Source organism: Balearica regulorum, chromosome 1 (genome assembly GCF_011004875.1).
Source record: "Balearica regulorum gibbericeps isolate bBalReg1 chromosome 1, bBalReg1.pri, whole genome shotgun sequence".
In the NCBI taxonomy this organism is placed as follows: Eukaryota; Metazoa; Chordata; class Aves; order Gruiformes; family Gruidae; genus Balearica; species Balearica regulorum.
In genome coordinates, this window is record NC_046184.1 from 49,556,543 (window position 1) to 49,574,038 (window position 17,496).

A 17,496-nucleotide genomic window follows, 5' to 3' on the forward strand; every position below is an offset into this window, starting at 1 on the left:
TCTCTCCAGAGTTGTTGTAAAGAATATGTATTTTCCTCCACATGTAATATAATATACAATGAAATTATAACAGGGGATTCTTTCTGGAAGCGGTTTCCATGGACTCTGAATAAAGAGGAAGGAAACAAGGAATTTGGAGCAAGTTTTACTCAGTCAGATTTGAGTGTAGGCTTGCAGATTTTTGTGCTTTTCCAAATAGAGTTTGATGGCATCACTAATATGTAGCATAACAGGAGACAGAGACCAGCTGTGCTTTGAGAGTTAATCTCATAAAGTGCTTCCAGAGAAGGTCACATTCAGAACCCCGAGGGCTTCCAATCTGTTCAGACTTGAAAGGTATGTCAAGGAGGGATTGATTTTAAACCATCCAATTTTAACATGCAGTTGGACCCCAGAACTGTGAACCCCCTGTGCTCACAGCATGACACCTGTACACAGAGCATGTTTAGAAGCAGGCTCCCTCTCAAATTTTGCATCTCCAGGAGAATACATGTAATAACTAGAGATCCACAAAACTTAGTGATTTATTTGATACAGTACCTCCCATGACCTTTAAGATAAAATGGTGCATTTCCTCTCACAAAAGTCATATTGCTTGCAGTGCAAGTACTGTGTACAGCATGTAGGACTGCTGACTGCTCTGATTTGTTAACTCCCATGCTCCAATGCTGTTTTCAAGCAAAAAGCCCCTAAAACTGCCAAGCAAAAGTTCACTTATCCTCCAAATACTTGTACACAAAAAAAAAAAAAAAAAAAAAAAAAAAAAAAAAAGATGGTAGGGAAGGGGAAAGGGGAAAGGGGAAAGGAAAGGCAAGGCAAGGCAAGGCAAGGCAAGGCAAGGAGAATTAAATGTTCATGAGAACTTGGACACTATATTATAAAAGACCAGCTGTCAATCTAAGATTTAGGTTCACTTTGTTCAATACAGACATATGTAGTAATCCAAGGAGGTGCCACCCTGCCCCCTCTTTTGCTCACTTTTAGATCCCTTAGAATTTTAATAATGGTCACTTAGTAATGGAGGTAAAATATCCAGAAAGATTCAATAAAGTTCATTCTTTCTAAGGTTGTGAGGCACTTCTTATTAACAGTGAGTTCATCTCATTTGAGCAATTTAAAAAGAGAGTAACCTCATTGTCTTCTGCTCTTGACTATCATTGAAGATACTTAAGACTGAATAACATCTACATGTTACATGTAGATGTTCCAGGTCTGGGTTACTAGAAATTAAAGATGATAACATTGCACTATTTAAGATTTATTGACCCTGCAGATAATCTCAGAGGACTTTACTTATTTGAAGGTAATATTGTGGTAAAATCAGTGAGTGCAAAATTCACACTGTGCAAAGAACTCACAAAAAAATGTTCTGTTTGGTTTAAGTTAAACTTTTATTGTAGGTCGATTTTTAAATTACAGTTTCCAGCTGGCATCGCTCTGAGTTTATAGCCACAAAGATCTTAATGTTTCCACAACATACTTCACTTCCGCCTGTTTGCAGAACTTGTCTCTCTCCATATGTTAAAGCTGTGTTAGAAAGATGAAACGGCAGATTTGTCTATAAGGAATAGGATAAAAAATTGAAGAACCACAATGAACCCAGAGGATTGATTCCCCTTTCCCACTTGTGTAGTCCCCAGAACAGAACAAGGAACTGCATGTAGGGAGTTCGAGAGTTTTGTCTTATGCATCATTGCTTTTCACCGAGACTGAGATACTTTGCTCACAAGTTACACAATAGGAACTAGATGGTTATTTACAGCACTAAGGTGAGAGGAATTTCATTTCATCTAACTTTTGCTATCTGTAAGTTAAGCACCCAATGTAATACATTAAGTGTGCAACCTCTCTAGTGCGTGGAGAGGGATAGGCAGTTATGGGAAATGATTCACCCTGTTAATCATACAGACCTATATTAAGATGAATCCATGACCACGTGGCTATGCAGTTTCTTTCCACAGACCATGGGAGAAGCCTAGATGGCTAGCTGAGGCTGGATACCTAACATCCATAAATCACATCCCTAAAGTAGTGGAAACCCTTTAAAATCTGCCCTTTCCACCATCTTACCATCCAAACCAGCACTGCAGTGTCAAGCTATGAGGAATGTTTGCTATTTCGATATCAATACCTTGCAGACAGGTCCCTCTCCCATCCACATACTCTTTCTTCCACATGCTGTACACACTCAGTGACAGGAACCACATCTTCACAGATTTAAAAAGGAAGGCAGTAATTACCTAACTCACCTGTCCAGGATCTCCATCCTTTACAAGGATAGCTATGGTAAGAACAGTATCTGAATGAGTCTTTTTGCTTAGGAGCAGTGTGAGGCTGCTACTTCAGAAACATTTTTCTGTGAGATTGGTTTACACTTGACTGTCATAAGGAAGTGTAAGTCTTGGGTCAATTTTCCAGAATATGAGTATATTATATTTAAGCCCTATTTCAAAGCTGTGCTTTATGGGAGTCTCCATAATGAAGACAGATTCATCTGTCAAATGCTCTTCCAGAGTCCAGAGACCTGCTCAAGTACTAGGCTTGCCAGACGATGGTCTGCTTTGTCTTCAGACATTTCAAAAATATCCTAAACCATCTTCAACTTTATAGATATTGTAATCGTTGTTTGTTGTCCTTAATGGCAACAAACATGATTTTGACTTTTCCTCTGTCTCCATAAAAATGACATGTTGAAAATGTGGCCAGCTCAGCTGATCAACTTACTTTTTATATTTTGAAATTTGCAAGCTCAGAAATATAACTAAGCGAAACTGGCTTTCTTGAGATTTCATAGTGGTTCTAAGACTTCATAAATTTTCTCCTTATGCCAAGGAACAATTGGAGAAATCACCATATTCCCAAAACAGTCACTTTCTGGAGAGCTGAGGCAGTCGCCTCTCATTTAATAAACCCAAGATGCACTCGCACAAAGCTCGTCTATTGCAATGTGTGCCCTAAGCACCTGGCAACTGAGTGTGGGGGGGCTCTCTCTGCTTCTCTCTTTCACACTTGATCAGCAAGCAATTCTATCCTGAACCTAAAAAAGGCTTTCTTAATAAATTTTGTTTAAATAGTACGTTCCTGTGGAAAGACTCGGTGTCAGCAAACAAATATTTTCTGACCCCCCCCCCCCAAAAAAAAAATTCAAAACAACTGGTTTGTCAAAGAGGTTTTCTGACAGCTTTATTAGGGCAAGGCAACCTAATGCCACTTTTTGGATTATCTGAGTATGCTATTAGGAATTTTCACTTGATCTACAACTCACACTCCAATAGGTTTCCTCATGCCCTCCTTAACAAATTTCCTTTTAGGATCCCTAAAAGTAGGATTTGAAATGAACATCAAAGTTTTCAAGAATTGCCAGCTTTCCTGATATTAATATAAACATGCAATACTTCATGGTCTCTGAGAAGCCTCAGTTCTGTGAGTTTAATATGCAATTTCTTTGAGGTATCATCTAAGAGTTGCATCCTATTTGTTAAGGTAATTTCATAGAATCATAGAATGGTCTGGGTTGGAAGGGACCTCAAAGATCATCTAGTTCCAACCCCTCTGCCATGGGCAGGGACACCCTCCACTAGACCAGGTTGCCCAAAGCCTCATCCAACCTGGCCTTGAACACTTCCAGGGATGGGGCATCCACAGCTTCTCTGGGCAACCTGTTCCAGTGCCTCACCACCCTCATTGTAAAGAATTTCTTTCTAAACATCTAATCTAAATTGACCCTCTTTTAGTTTAAACCCATTACCCCTTGTCCTATCACTACACTCCCTGATGAACACTCCCTCCTCATCTTTCCTGTAAGCCCCTTCAGGTGCTGGAAGGCTGCTCTAAGGTCTCCCCGGAGCCTTCTCTTCTCCAGGCTGAACCACCCCAACTCTCTCAGCCTGTCTTCATAGGAGAGGGGCTCCAGCCCTCTGACCATCTTTGTGGCCCTCTTCTAGACTCACTCCAACAGTTCCATGTCCTTCTAATGTTGGGGCCCCCACAGCTGGACACAGTACTCCAGGTGGGGTCTCACAAGAGCAGAGTAGAGGGGCAGAATCCCCTCCCTTGACCTGCTGGTCACTCCTCTTTTGATGCAGCCCAGGACACGGTTGGCTTTCTGGGCTGCAATCACACACTGCCGGCTCATGTTGAGCTGCTCATCAATCAATACCCTCAAGTCCTTCTCCTCAGGGCTGCTCTCAATCCATTCCTTGCTCAGCCTATACTCGTGCTTGGGATTGCACTGACCCATGTGCAGGACCTTGTACTTGGCCTTGTTGAACTTCATGAACTTCCATTTCTGGAAATGTTGCTCAAGAAAAAAAAAAAAAAAAGACATAAATTGTCACTCAGGATCACTCTGAAAATACAGAATCCAGAAGGTAAGCATGAACTTTGCACCTATATCTTTCATTTTTTTCTCCTTATTGCAGTCTGTTATGGTTTTTGACCACAAAAAAAAATTGGCAATTCTGGAGGTATTTTACACAGATTTTTAACAAAAGCCTTTGGGTACATTTTGTTCATAATAGAGACCACAGAGCATTTCACAATGTTTATGAAATCTAGGCAAGAAAGTTTGAGGCAGATGTCATTCAGTCTTCTGTGTTACTTTTCTCATTCAATCAGAAGTCTTTTCACCCTTCCACCTCTTCTGTTGTAACTCCTTGTGTATTTAATCCTATCTGTATCTAATCCAACAGTGGATGGAATGCCAAGTCTAAGGAAGAGCAGCTATACATACGTACCTGTCTGTACGGAGATGTCTAATAGTGTATTACTGACTTTCCCATCCCAGCTCCTATCAGCTTGTCTGAGACGAGAGACTTTCTGTTTAGGAGTAGATGGAAATACTTCTGCAACATAATTCTGTATCTATTTTTGCCATGGAAATTCCAACAACATTGCTGTCATTGCTCGATACTGAGTCTGTCCATACAGTGCTGTTTTGACTTTCCTGTGAGAAGACTAGATTCCTAAATCTCAAACCCAGCAAGTTATTTTTTTTCCCTCTTTTGATCTTCTTTCTTGTCCATAGTACACATCTACTATTTTTTTTTCCTGGGCACCTGTCTGGCATTGTGATAAGCACAGAGCAGTGTTTAAGTAATTAAGGAATTAAATAACAAATATTTTCTTATTGTCTTGGTGTTAGAAACTTCACAATAAGTGTGAGAAGGCTGCACTGGGCAGATGAAAGAGAGTTTAGTGGAACAGCTTACATTGTAATTTGCTGTTGCTTTATGCAGTGCCAGAAAATACTTATTATAACATATGTGGTCATTGGGCTTGGGACAGGCACATGTGATATCTAACCAGAATTTCCTGGATGCTTGAGCCCTTTTTTTCTCCAATTTACAGAGCTGCTCTAGAAACCAGAGCAATATTGTGCAGTCAGAAGGTTCATAGTTTATAATGTGCTACTTGGTAAGCAGTTAGGGAAAACAGGGGCAAATAACACTTCATTGCCACTGCCTTAAGCAGTTCAATGTTTGTCCAGATGCTTTGTGTTGGCAGTTTCTTATTGACTACTGTCAAACTGTTCTCAAACCACTTTTCTGCTATTTTTTTTTTTTTTCTTTCAAGCTAAAATAGGGATATATGGTGTCCATTCTCTGTTGAGCTGGACTGAGATCAGATGGACCAAGATCAGTTGCCAGGCACTAAAAGCAGTAGCAATGAAGCAGCTGGGAGAAAGGTGCTATCCGCTTTTAACTTTGAAAACATGTATTTGGAGCTAATGTTTTTGGCACCAGGAATTCTTGTACGAGCCTCCTAGAAAGCTCCCAAAGGCCAGAATGGTCAACTCCATGCAGAAATGGAAGCAAGCCACAGAAGAAGGGAGTAGCACTGCCCTTGAATATGTCTCAAACCATGCTGTTCCCCTTCAACAGGTTTTCAAAGTGGAAGGACAGAAAAAATTAAAATAAATTTGTTCTTTTTTTTATTATTATTATTATTATTCATAAAGTTTTTCCAGGCTTTTAATATTGCTTTAATAAAATGTCTTTCATATTTGTTTACCATCTTCATCCGGTATGTCAGGAGTCCTTGCCAATTGCTTTACATAGCCCACAGGAAGACTGAAGGTAAAAAGCAGCTCTGGTCATGGGGTCCCCTTTCATCAGTTTTGGGGCTTTCCCCATATCTTGCCAAGATCGTGACTGTCTTATTAATGAAAACTTAAAGTCTCACATTAGGGACAAAATTCTGACATTCTTGCTCTCCCAAAGACCACAGTGAAGTTAACAGGAAAAAGAAAATTATAGCCCTAGACACAAAAAAAACCCCGCAAAAACAAAAACAAAAAACCCAAAATTGACTTCTTCCACCATGCACAGAGTATCTGATGGAAAAAAGAGCAAAGACTGTCTTAGCAAGGCTGGTGGATGGGAAAAGATGGGGTCCAAGTGCAGTGATCTGGGCTGGGGGTTGTTGAATAGGGGAGTTATAACACGGCATTTCACAGGGCAAGCGCCATGTAAAAGAAATAACATGAAACAGATAAGGAGAAGGACGAGCCAGGGAATATGCTCCTGCAGTCTCACACAAGGCAATAGTTCAACATTAGCCAGAGGATCTCCTATAATGTGCTACTATGGGCGTTCACAGCTCTGGGGAGACACCTACCCCACCCCCCCACCCCGCAGCCTGTTTGCAGCGTGGCTGGGACACCCTGCAAACTGGCTTGCAAAAAGCACTGGGCTGCTCTGTGCGTGGGCTGGGAGGTGAGGGCACACCGGCACGCAGAGCTCAGCTTTGTGGCTGCGGACACTGCGGCTAGCCACCATCACAGAGCGTGCTGCAAGCGCTGGAGCTGGCCACTGAAATCCCCATTGCTGAACAGACAGAACTGAGAAACCCAGTAACCCCATCGCTTCTGAACTCATCAGCAAGCTTTATATAACGATGAGCCATCAACTCTTTCCCTTCAAGTACTGCCTCAATTTACGTGGCATAGTAGCAATCTGGCTTTGATGGACAAAAATGTGAAGGAATGTGTTCCCTGGGGAGTAATGCAACACACAGACAATGTGAGTAAGAAGAAGGCTGTGCCATTAAGTGATGCACATTTCCATCCAGAACATTTTTATTACTCTTGGAACTAAATTAAAGTTTCCACTCTCATTTGCGGAAGGTTAATCCAGATTTCTATGAAATACACCCAGATACAGATATAATCTCTTTAATGAACTGCTCTGCCCATTCATTTCTTCAGCTTTTCTGTTTTCTCCAGCATTGATGGTATTACAGACATATGGAAAAGAATGAAAAAGAAAAAACACGTGGAATCAAAAAAACCTCAGACTCACAGATAAAAGTCCTAGGATTGTCAGTTTACAAATTCAGTACAGGACTGGCTAATGTTTATGGATGAAGTGTGAAATGCAAATGATTATTAAAAATTATATTACTTTATTACAGAAATATTTTAAGTATCTATTTTTCAATCTCTTTTCAGTATCTTAATTAAGAAACATCTTTTGTCTTTTAAAATATTACCCTTTAGGACTTAAAAAAAGTAAGTAAAATATTTGCTACAATCTAATTTCATAGTGTAGCAGCTTGTATTGTTATTGTTTTGTCTGCAGCTCAGAAAATCCACTGTTCGGTCCTTTCAAAATTTCTAGGTGTATATCACTCTTTTTTTCTTCTGATGTTTTAATTTTTTTCCATCATTCTTCTTTTGCACCTCGTTGCTCTCATGCTTATTCCCTTAAAACAGTATGTCTCAGGCAATATCTCAATTGAATTATCACTGGTAAAAACAGATGTTTAAAAGCCACCTATCAACTCCATAAACTTGTTCCCATCCTTAAATGCTTATTAAGATTCCTGAGGTTCCAATACACCCGACTATTCTCTCTCAGACTTCCTGATTCTGAGACTGAAATATTTTGGTTCAGTGTCTTCAATAACTTTCTTAAACCCTCTTTATTTTCATCAGACATTTTATGTCTCATGACATACATTCCATTCCACTGACTTCATCTGATGGGATTTCCAATTTCTGGAATATTATTACTTTGCCTCACTGAACTTTTTCAATGTTCCCATTATCTTTTCTGGATTTGATGTGCTCCTTTTGTGTTATAATACTGAGTTCCCCCCATCAAACAGAGCTCAGGACTAAACCAGCAGGGTCACTCCAGAGTTTAGCACCTCTGCTGGTAAACGTACATCAGCACAAGAGGGAAAATATTTCAAGAAAAGTATAACTCTAAAAAAAAAAATTAGATTCTGGACCTTTTACAAGTCATCTATCTACATGCTATTTGCACAAACTACCACAAGCAATCTGACAAAAACACAACTAGGTAATTTTGATTTTACTGCCCCAAATCCAGGAAAAAAGTAGTATATGAAACGCACTAAGGATATTACAGTTCCTACAACAATATTAGAACCCTGCTTCTGGTTAGCTTTTGCAACTCACAAGATCCTGTTAAATCTGTTGTTATTAAAGATATAACTGAGATTTCAGTTTACCTAAGCATAGAGCTGGTCAGACAACCAGACCACTGAGCATCTGTGGCTGAGTCCTTCCCACTGAAGTCAATGGTATCTTTGCCATTAACTGCAGGAGACAGAGAATCAGGTCCTGATAGCAGAGAAAGGTATTTTACCTATCTGAAATTTAAGTTCCATGTCTGAGGTGCGTTAAATTTTCACAGGGCCTGATATCTTCATTAAGAACAAGGTGGATGTGCCATTCAAATGCAGGTGTAGAAAAACCAGACCTCTAGTGTAAGTAAGTTAATCATCTCGGTTATGCCTGTAAGCAATGCATACCGAGACTGAGATTCATCCCACCTGCCTTAGATAACTACCCTAGAACACAATAAATCTGGACCTGGTCTCTCCATTGACCTTGAAGAAAGCCCACATATCTATATTTTAGATAGCTAAAATAAATGATCCTGCCTAACCAAAAGTGTCTAACTTGAGCACTGCTGCTGCTGCCATAAATCTAAATGTACAAAGGCAGTTCAGACTTGGCTTCCTGCAAACTCAGTGGTGAAAAAAAGAGTTCCACTGCCTCAGCTGGACACCTATATTAATTGGCTTAAATATGGCCTTGAAATTTCAGCTGGTACAAGTGAGAATAGTACTGATGGCTACACTCATTTCTGCTAGCTACAAACTGGGTCTGGAGGGTGAACAGGGAAGAGCATGTGGACTCTATTCCTCACCAAACTCTCATGATCACTTCTGCAGTTAAACAGAAGGGCCTCTTGATGCTGTTAAAAGGCCCCTTTTGCTATTTCCAGCTTATTTTTTTCCACATATTTTCCTTTTTCGCCCCACTCCTGTATTGCTAGTTTCCACAGGAGGGAATACAAGACCACTAAGGAACTATAGTGACACTCTTCTGTATCACAAATATCCCCCCCAAAATCTCTACTGGCCTCCATTCCTTCTCCACATACTTTGCATCTCAACCATAGCCTGCTCTATGAGCCTACAGTCAACTGACATGGCAGCTGTAAAATATGTTGTAGTTATCTGTACTGCTAAGGCCATGCATCTGAACGCCCTAGCCACATCATCCCAATACCGTAGATTCATGCAGACTATTTACTGAGAACAGGGTTTGGCCCATGTTGTCCCACAGTCTCTCGCATTGTTGGAGAGGTGCTGGTGAGCTCAGCTCAAAACTGTGCCCTAGAGACTGCCAAAAAAGCAGTAGGAATGAGCACCTCTTGCAGAGGTTTAGCTCAGAGCCTGGCCTCATTTAGTTGTATAGATATAGCCAGAGCATCCAGTAATGCCAGTAATGCGCAACAACCCAATCCTGCTGCCAGATATACCCCTGAATCTGCTGCCTAAATCTATGAGCATCATGTCAGTGTGAACAAGAATACAAGCTGGCTCTAACACTTTAAACCCAATGTTTAATACTCATACTGAAGAGGGATAGTCTTATTCTTTTATTCCAAATTTTCACTAAGATGTTGTCCATTATGTTCCTTGCCGTCATACATGTATTTTTTTCTTCAGTGTGCCATTTTACAAAGAGGGATGATCAAAACATTTCATTCAGAATTTTAACATTAGAGGTACCTAATGTCTTGGTGGACCAGTTCTTTTAAAAAAATACAGAAAAGCGGAGAGAAAGACCCTTTACTTTACAGGAAGACAAAATGGCCCTAGCATTCTTGCATTGTAGCAAAAATGTGGATAAAAAGTGTTTATTGTGAAACTTTCCATCAATTCAAAATAAATGTCAGGTTGTATTATGACCAAGAGTTTCTGTTCCCATTACATCACAATTTCCCTGTCCTAAGTTGACAGACTACATTAAAAAAGCCAACCTATTTGTCAACATTACCAGATTGCTTCATCCGTTCTCTTTTTTCCCATTTGGATTTCTTCTCTTTCTGGAATCTGATTTACCTCTGACTGAGAAGTTTCCCCAGATTTTCAAATAATTGACCTTAGGGTTTAATCAGGGGTGAAAGCAGAAGCAGGTGGGAAGAATCTTTGTAATTTTGTTAAGAAGCACATATTTCCAGAAACCTTGCCTGAACTCAGTGGAAACATAGCTTTAATTTTCCTCCTACAGAGGATGGATTAAGTGAGGTTGCCGGAAAATGCTCCAATTCAAATATGTGACGGCATGCTCTTGCAGCCTGTTGGAAGTCTGTTAAGATTATGACAGCAACATGACTTTGTGTTACACTTTTTGCATCTGAATCTACATGGTGAGCATAAGGAGATGGAGTTAAAGTTGAGTCATCCTCAAACAGGAGGATGTTTGAAACATTACATCCTTCACACCATGTAATGGTATCAGAGGCTTGAGAAGGTCACCCTGCTTGCCATCAGAAGTCTCATAATCAAGCAATAGCAAGAATAGCTGATAGGAAAACAACAGTAATTCAGATAATATCGCCCCATTCAAAACTCAGTGTATGCGGAACTTTTTCATGGGCTTTGGTATGAAAACAGGAAAGAAAACAACATAAGAGTTTGTATCCCTTTAAAAGGAAAACTACTATAGTCACACCGAGGTGTTTTGTCTGTCTTGTTTCCACCATAAATACATGCTAGAGAATGTTTCTCATTGACTTCAATCGGGCAAGCAAACTTTCAAAGTTTAAAGTAATGGATGATTAGAACTTACTGGAAAGATGACTGTGGCTGAATCAGAACAAAAAAGTGCATTGTACTTAGAAAATACAGAGGGCCTATCAAAAGAGTCAAGGATAAGCTTTGAGTAGTCAGGAGACTTTTAGATTTTTGCATCAAGACTAGGCTTTTGAAGTTATCCAGCTGTTCTTCATGCATCTATTTAAAACACAAAAATACACAACATTTAAGAAAATAAAGAAAAAAATAATGTTTATTCACTGCAATATCCCCATAAATGATTATTTAAAATAGTGTAAAGTATTTTCTTGTATTGGTATATTTTGCTATGTTATGTCTCTTCTACAAAGTCATTCTCCTAGGGCTATTTACAGAATATCAGATTAAAATGTCATAAAAATAACTGAAATATGTTCCAAACAGTAGTAGAGATGCCAAAGCAGCACAAAGTTCTTCCAACACTCTTATATTTTGATTACTTAAATAACACTGGCTAGTTGCTAGTGTTGTGAGTCATTCCTGTGTGGGTCAGTGGGATTATTTGTTGAATAAGGTATCATAAAGTACCCAAAGGGTGTTTTGAGCTAACAACAAAAATGAGCTGAGAACATCAGTAGTCTCAAATTAGAGGAAAAAAAAACACACCAAAACCCAAACCTTTTATAGTGTTGCACTATCTTTTATTCCTAGCTATAATAAAAGCCTTTGCCCTTACAGACCAAAATATTTGGCTTTACAGGTGTTTTCCATTTGCCCAAAGAACTGCCAGAGGAATAGGTAATGAAGACCTAATTTATCACTTCATTAGACCAACTGGGATCAAAGATTCCTTTTGTGGTTTTCTGAGACATGAAAAAGAAGTAACTATGAAAACTAACTCCCAACTTTTCATTATTTTTACAGTTGCTTTTTCTTGTTTGCATTTCTTAAATATGCACAACTATGCAGGTGATGAAATAAAATAACTTTGGTACCTTCATATTCAGGAAAAAAGATCCATTTTTTCCTGTTTTCAAAGTAATTGAAAAGGTAGAGGAATATACTGAACATGGGTCTTTTAAATTTTTGTCTTTGCTGCTGTTGCTTTCACTGTTATTGATTGTTGGCCAGTGAGTGAGGTGGGTCTATGTCATTTTCTTGAAATCAGACCTCAGGACCATCAGAAGGACTTTTAAACTCAGAAGACAGGTTTTTGGGTTTTTTTTAACATAAAAATTAACTTTTCCTGAAAAAAATCAGAAGAAAGAGAACATAAATAGAAGAACATAAATCTGTTCTCTTTCTCCATCCACTCTTTCCTTGCAGGACAAGTCTTTTCCTTCAGACTTCAGCACAGAAACTCAGGGACCACCAGGGTTACAATAAATTCTACAAAGTCCCTTTGAGTCCTTAGGAAAAGTCTAAGGAAAAGCCTAAGGATCTTCTGATCCTCTTTCTGTTTGGTTTTGGGTTTTTGTTGTTGTTGTTGTTTGGTTTTTGTTTTCCCCTAGATTTTTATTTCAAGTCGTGAAATACCCAAGAAAGAAACACTGAAATAGCTGCCAAACAGCCTAGAGTCCCTTTTTTCTGGACATCTCATACAGCTAACAGTCCAGTCCTCTGACTAAGGTGCCTATCCAGGTGTAGCCTATGTGGTAGGAGAAAGTAGATGGAAGGACAGAGGTGATAAAGGAAAATTAAATTAATTCTTCCCAGTTCATAAGTGCCTAATATTACGTTTAGGCAAAATAAGCATAGAGAAGCCTACATCTCTTGTAAGAAATGCTGAAAGCTAGGAACATCACACTTGCTGCGGAAGAACTGAAATTTACCTTGTTCCTTAATTTCTCCTTTTTTCCCCTGCACTGGGCAGCAGAGTACTGAGCACCAAAGAGGAGGTGGGACAGGCTGTGTAGCTGTGCCTTTGCGCCTCTGCAGGAAAAATGAGCACAACTGCTCAGGTGATGTCTGAAAACCTTCTCCCCCTCTTTCATTGGTTTCCTAATTGCTTCCTCTCCCCTGAGGCACTAAGGAATGAGAATGAATGGAAGACATTTATGAATCTACCATCTTATCTTGGAATAAGATAAAGAAAGATGGCTACTTTTGGAAATACAAAATGCAAGCATGTAAGACTGTTGTGTATATATATATGCTGACATATCTGCTGTGACAGGGAGAAGTTCATGGAAGAATGCATATTCTGTTTGGGTGAAGATCCTGTCTAAAGCTCATGAAAATGCTGAGATGCTCTCTTTTGAAAATTACATGTAAAGCTTTTACTTTTTATAATGAAGAAAAATTATTTCAGTGCACCTTGAACAGTGGAAGTACTACTGTTGTCTCCTTAACTTACAGAAAATATGGACCAAAGAGCATATAGAGCTTTACATAAACACATTTTACCTTGTCTATGCTTAGACCTGATCTTAAGCCGACAAGGTACTTTCTCTCCACATTGCTCATTGGGATGAATAATTCATACCTGTAGTCTCACAGTATAAATTATCCCAAAGTTTCTCACTATTTCCCTTTCTTTAACCTCACACCAGCTTCGTCACCACTAACGCATGCACCATCTCTTACTATTTGGAAATCATAAAAGAGTTTTTCATAGGTACATATACAAACTCATAGGAGACGAGTGGTTCACCTGCTCTGCTGTGGGAAACATTCGCTCTTCATGCACATTTTGGCTTGGAGACTTGAACTCTTATTTAGGTTTTAGTTACAGTATTGGACTTCTAGTTTTCTCTCTTTTTGGAGTAGATTTATGTTGTATGAGCAACTAAACATTAATTACATTAGACAACTAGAGACCAAGTCTGGATGGTGTGATTGGGTGTAATTGGGTGTATAAAGCCATAGTTCAAGACCTTACTCTGCTTGATTGGGCAAGCCCGTTTTACCACATACCTGCAGAATACTATAATGACCTCCACCCCACAACCACAGGCAATTTTAGGATAAATATCTCTCTCTCTCTGTGTTTCATTTTGCTTTTATTAGAAATGCCATCCAGTTGAAATGCATGGCACTATATTTCTGTTTTCAGATACAAATCCACTTCCCAGGAGACTTTTTTAGCAACTTTACCAATGAAATAATAATAATAGTAATAACAACAACGACATAAAGTAAAGTAAAGTAAAGTAAAGTAAAGTAAAGTAGAGTAGAGTAAAGTAAAGTAAAAAACCCACAGTTAAGACAGTTTAGGATTTTTTCAGTTGCCTTTAACGGTAAGAAAGTGAAGGTTTATTTTTAACTGAAGCTTTTACTGAGGCAGTAATTCTTTTTATTTTCAACCAAGATGGGAGTGTCTGGAATGCTACTTTTTATTTTTAAAATAAGACATCATTTTCACCATCAGCACTCAGATAGGAGTCACACTGATCACAATACTAGTGGTTGAAAGGTCCGAGCATTTTTGTGGTTTCTTGAATAAATATCAGTAATTCAATTTTGGTGTTCTCAAATTTGTGGAATGCAAAATTTGGAAGGGTATAAGAACTGAAAATCATTCTACTCCAAGAAACAACTGCTTTCAATCTTATAACACCGGGTGGAAGATGAGCTTTTTGGTTTGCTTTGCTTTTTCCCATAGGGGGACAGGAACAAATAAAGTCTCTGCAACACTTAACAGCAATTGATAAAAATATGCTCACTGATTAAAAGATTTTGTTCTGTTTAGATATGCTGATCATACTTAGCTCATCAATACTCTGTGTTCCTGTCCAAGAGTAGCATTCAGTCCTGATGTTGTAAAATGTTTTCTGTGAGTGATTCAAATGAAACAAGCTTACGAAGCTCCTAATTTTATGTTATTTTTTCAGGAAGGGGACGTGGTGGTTTCCAGCCTCACAGTCTTGATTATCTGCTTCTGCTCAGTGTCTCCAGTTCATACAGCAAAAATCCAGTCCCAGGAACTAAGCCAGTACTACAGCATTTATTTTCTGAGTGAAGTCTCTGAAGACAAGGTCTTTTCAAAATGTTAAAAAAAAAGAGGACAGTTGGCCAGAATTGTCCTTACAGTTTATGCTGTGAAGTGTTCTGTATTTTTTGTTATTCAGCTCGCATTCACAAGAACTCACCTCTACTGCTCTACCTATTGCCAAATGGGATGCATTCATGAGGAAGCCACATTTGAAGAAAACAACATCTGGGAACACTACATACAGTAAATGTGCTGGTCAGGGCCAGAGTTTCTTCCTTTGGATGATAATTGTCATCTAAGTGCCAAGAATGCCTGTAGCTGGAAAACTGTCATATTGCCACAAAATAGGGTGACTAACATTCTCTTCAGTACTGTTTAAAGGATCCAGGGCCCTCGAGACCCCATAAACACTGAAACCTACTATTTCTGGAATACTGTCCATAGCATTTGACTCTTTAATTACATGTCACTGTTAGAAGTGTTGCTTATGAGGTTTTAGTTTGGCCTAAACTGCTTAAAACTGATGGTCCAAAGGAAAATGAAAGAAGACTGGAAGGATCTGCTATGGTCATTGAGTTTGGTCCCTCGGTACCACTGCTGACTCGCCATGCAGCCATCTCCACAAGCGTCTCTAGCTACATTTAAAGAGTGGTCAGGCTTTGCAGCCACTCCTACAGCTCCAGAGCATTCATTCTTGTAACTCTTCACATGGCATATTTTCATGCCTTGTTTTTGCAACTTTTTTCTGGTGCCAAGGAACAAAGTGCTGAAGCAAGGGAAGAAGCAGAGGAGAGTTAACAGAGGAGACAGACTCACACATGCACACACAAAAGCAAATAAAAGAAAGAAGTGGCAAAAGGGCAGAGGGAGAAAAGAAAACAAACAGTAGGGAGATAACAGGGAGACCACACGATCTCACTGAATGAGACCAAGAGCTGCAGGAAAGAATTTAATAAATAGTAGCAGTTAAATGCTCAGTGGGGTTTGCACCACTGCCATCTGTTCTCCCGGACAATGCCCAGGTCCCTTTGGATCTGGCATCAGAGGTCCAGGTGGGTGACACCTACCCTCCCACCCACCAGGCCTCACCGACAAGGCACGGGTCCCCTCTCCTGACCAGTGAGATGACCTGGATTAAAGAGTCCATCAGGACACTAGACCCATCAGTACAGTGGTACCAGGAGCCAATCATTCATCTGTTCAGCCACACAGAAACAGCCAGCACCCTCCTTCCCCTCCCTATCCCCACAGGAAGATCAAGGGTGAAATAACTGCTAAGAGAAGATTAGAGAGCTTTTAAATTGCATCTAACACCATTTCTTTCATCTCTAGCTACAACTTTGCAGTGTAAGTATCATGCTGTGAAGACTTAAACAGACAAAAGTGTTGACCTGACTTTTTTTTTTTATTCCCAAATAAACGAATTCCTTGCAGGAGGAGGGGTCCCCTATACAGCAACCCAAGTAAATGGCTTTTTATTTCAGTACAAGAACTGATAATAAAATAAGTAGCTGCCTGTATCCATTTCAGCGAGGGGCTACTGGCAAATAAGCAAGTTAAAGGGAAACAAACTCAGAAAGAAGTAAGGACGGTTATTAAAAAAACACTGAACATTCAGCTGGTATGTTGATTTTATATTGAAATAATTCAAACCAAAATGAAACAAAAGCCTGTCTTTGTGTGTGGTAGAGCTGAAAGATTTGTGGCAGGACTTGTCTACAAGAAACAAAGAGAAGTAACCTACCTAGCTGCATGGATTGCACTAATTATGATCTTAAGCAGAATTTATATGCAAAAATTCCCTCCCAGGTTTTTGGAGGAAAAATATTAATCTGGCAGAAGGTAAATCTGGCAGTTGGTCAATCAGTAATAGTGAGATGTGTGAGGAGAAACAATTACTGGTAGAAAAAGACAAGATGGGAGAAGTAAGGGGGTAGGGAGGGGTTTTGTAGTTTTTGACTGTTAAAGAAATTGGGTTCCAGAATGAGGGTACGACTGTGTGGATGGATGCTATCTGGTATTGATTTATTGATTACTGGGGCAAACACCAGAGGGGGGAAAGACAGTGTATCTTTATAAATTTGTCTCAGAATCATTTCTGCAACTACCCTATGTTTCATTTTAATTACTGTCCTCCTCCTCAGATTTGTAATTGGTTCTCCTTCCTCATCTTTCATAATAGACAATGAGAACCAGGATAAGCAAGCGTGACTGAAGTAAAAACTTGACCTAAGAGTGGGTCTGATATGTACCTAAACACATTTATGTAATTACTGAATTAATACTGAGGAAAAGATTAGATTACAGGGGCGTGGGGAGAAAGGGAGGAGCATCCATTCATACATGGAAATTGTGATGGAGAGGATACTCCTGCTTTCAAATACAATCTTCAAAGTTAGCACACACATTCAAATTATTCGTTAGCACATTCATTCATAAACAGAACAGATGCCAAGGTCCTCCCAGCTCCCTCAGTCCCCCAGAAAAACGATCAAAATTTG

General features: G+C 39.4%; 1 long non-coding RNA gene across 1 annotated transcript; it reads left to right on the forward strand.

Annotated features, from left to right (window-relative positions):
• Positions 1-4,196: 4,196 nt before the first annotated feature.
• Positions 4,197-15,037, forward strand: LOC142600053 (uncharacterized). Its single transcript, XR_012833518.1, has 2 exons — positions 4,197-4,370; positions 14,895-15,037. It is a non-coding gene; the product is annotated as an uncharacterized LOC142600053 (long non-coding RNA).
• The last annotated feature ends 2,459 nt before the right edge of the window (positions 15,038-17,496 follow it).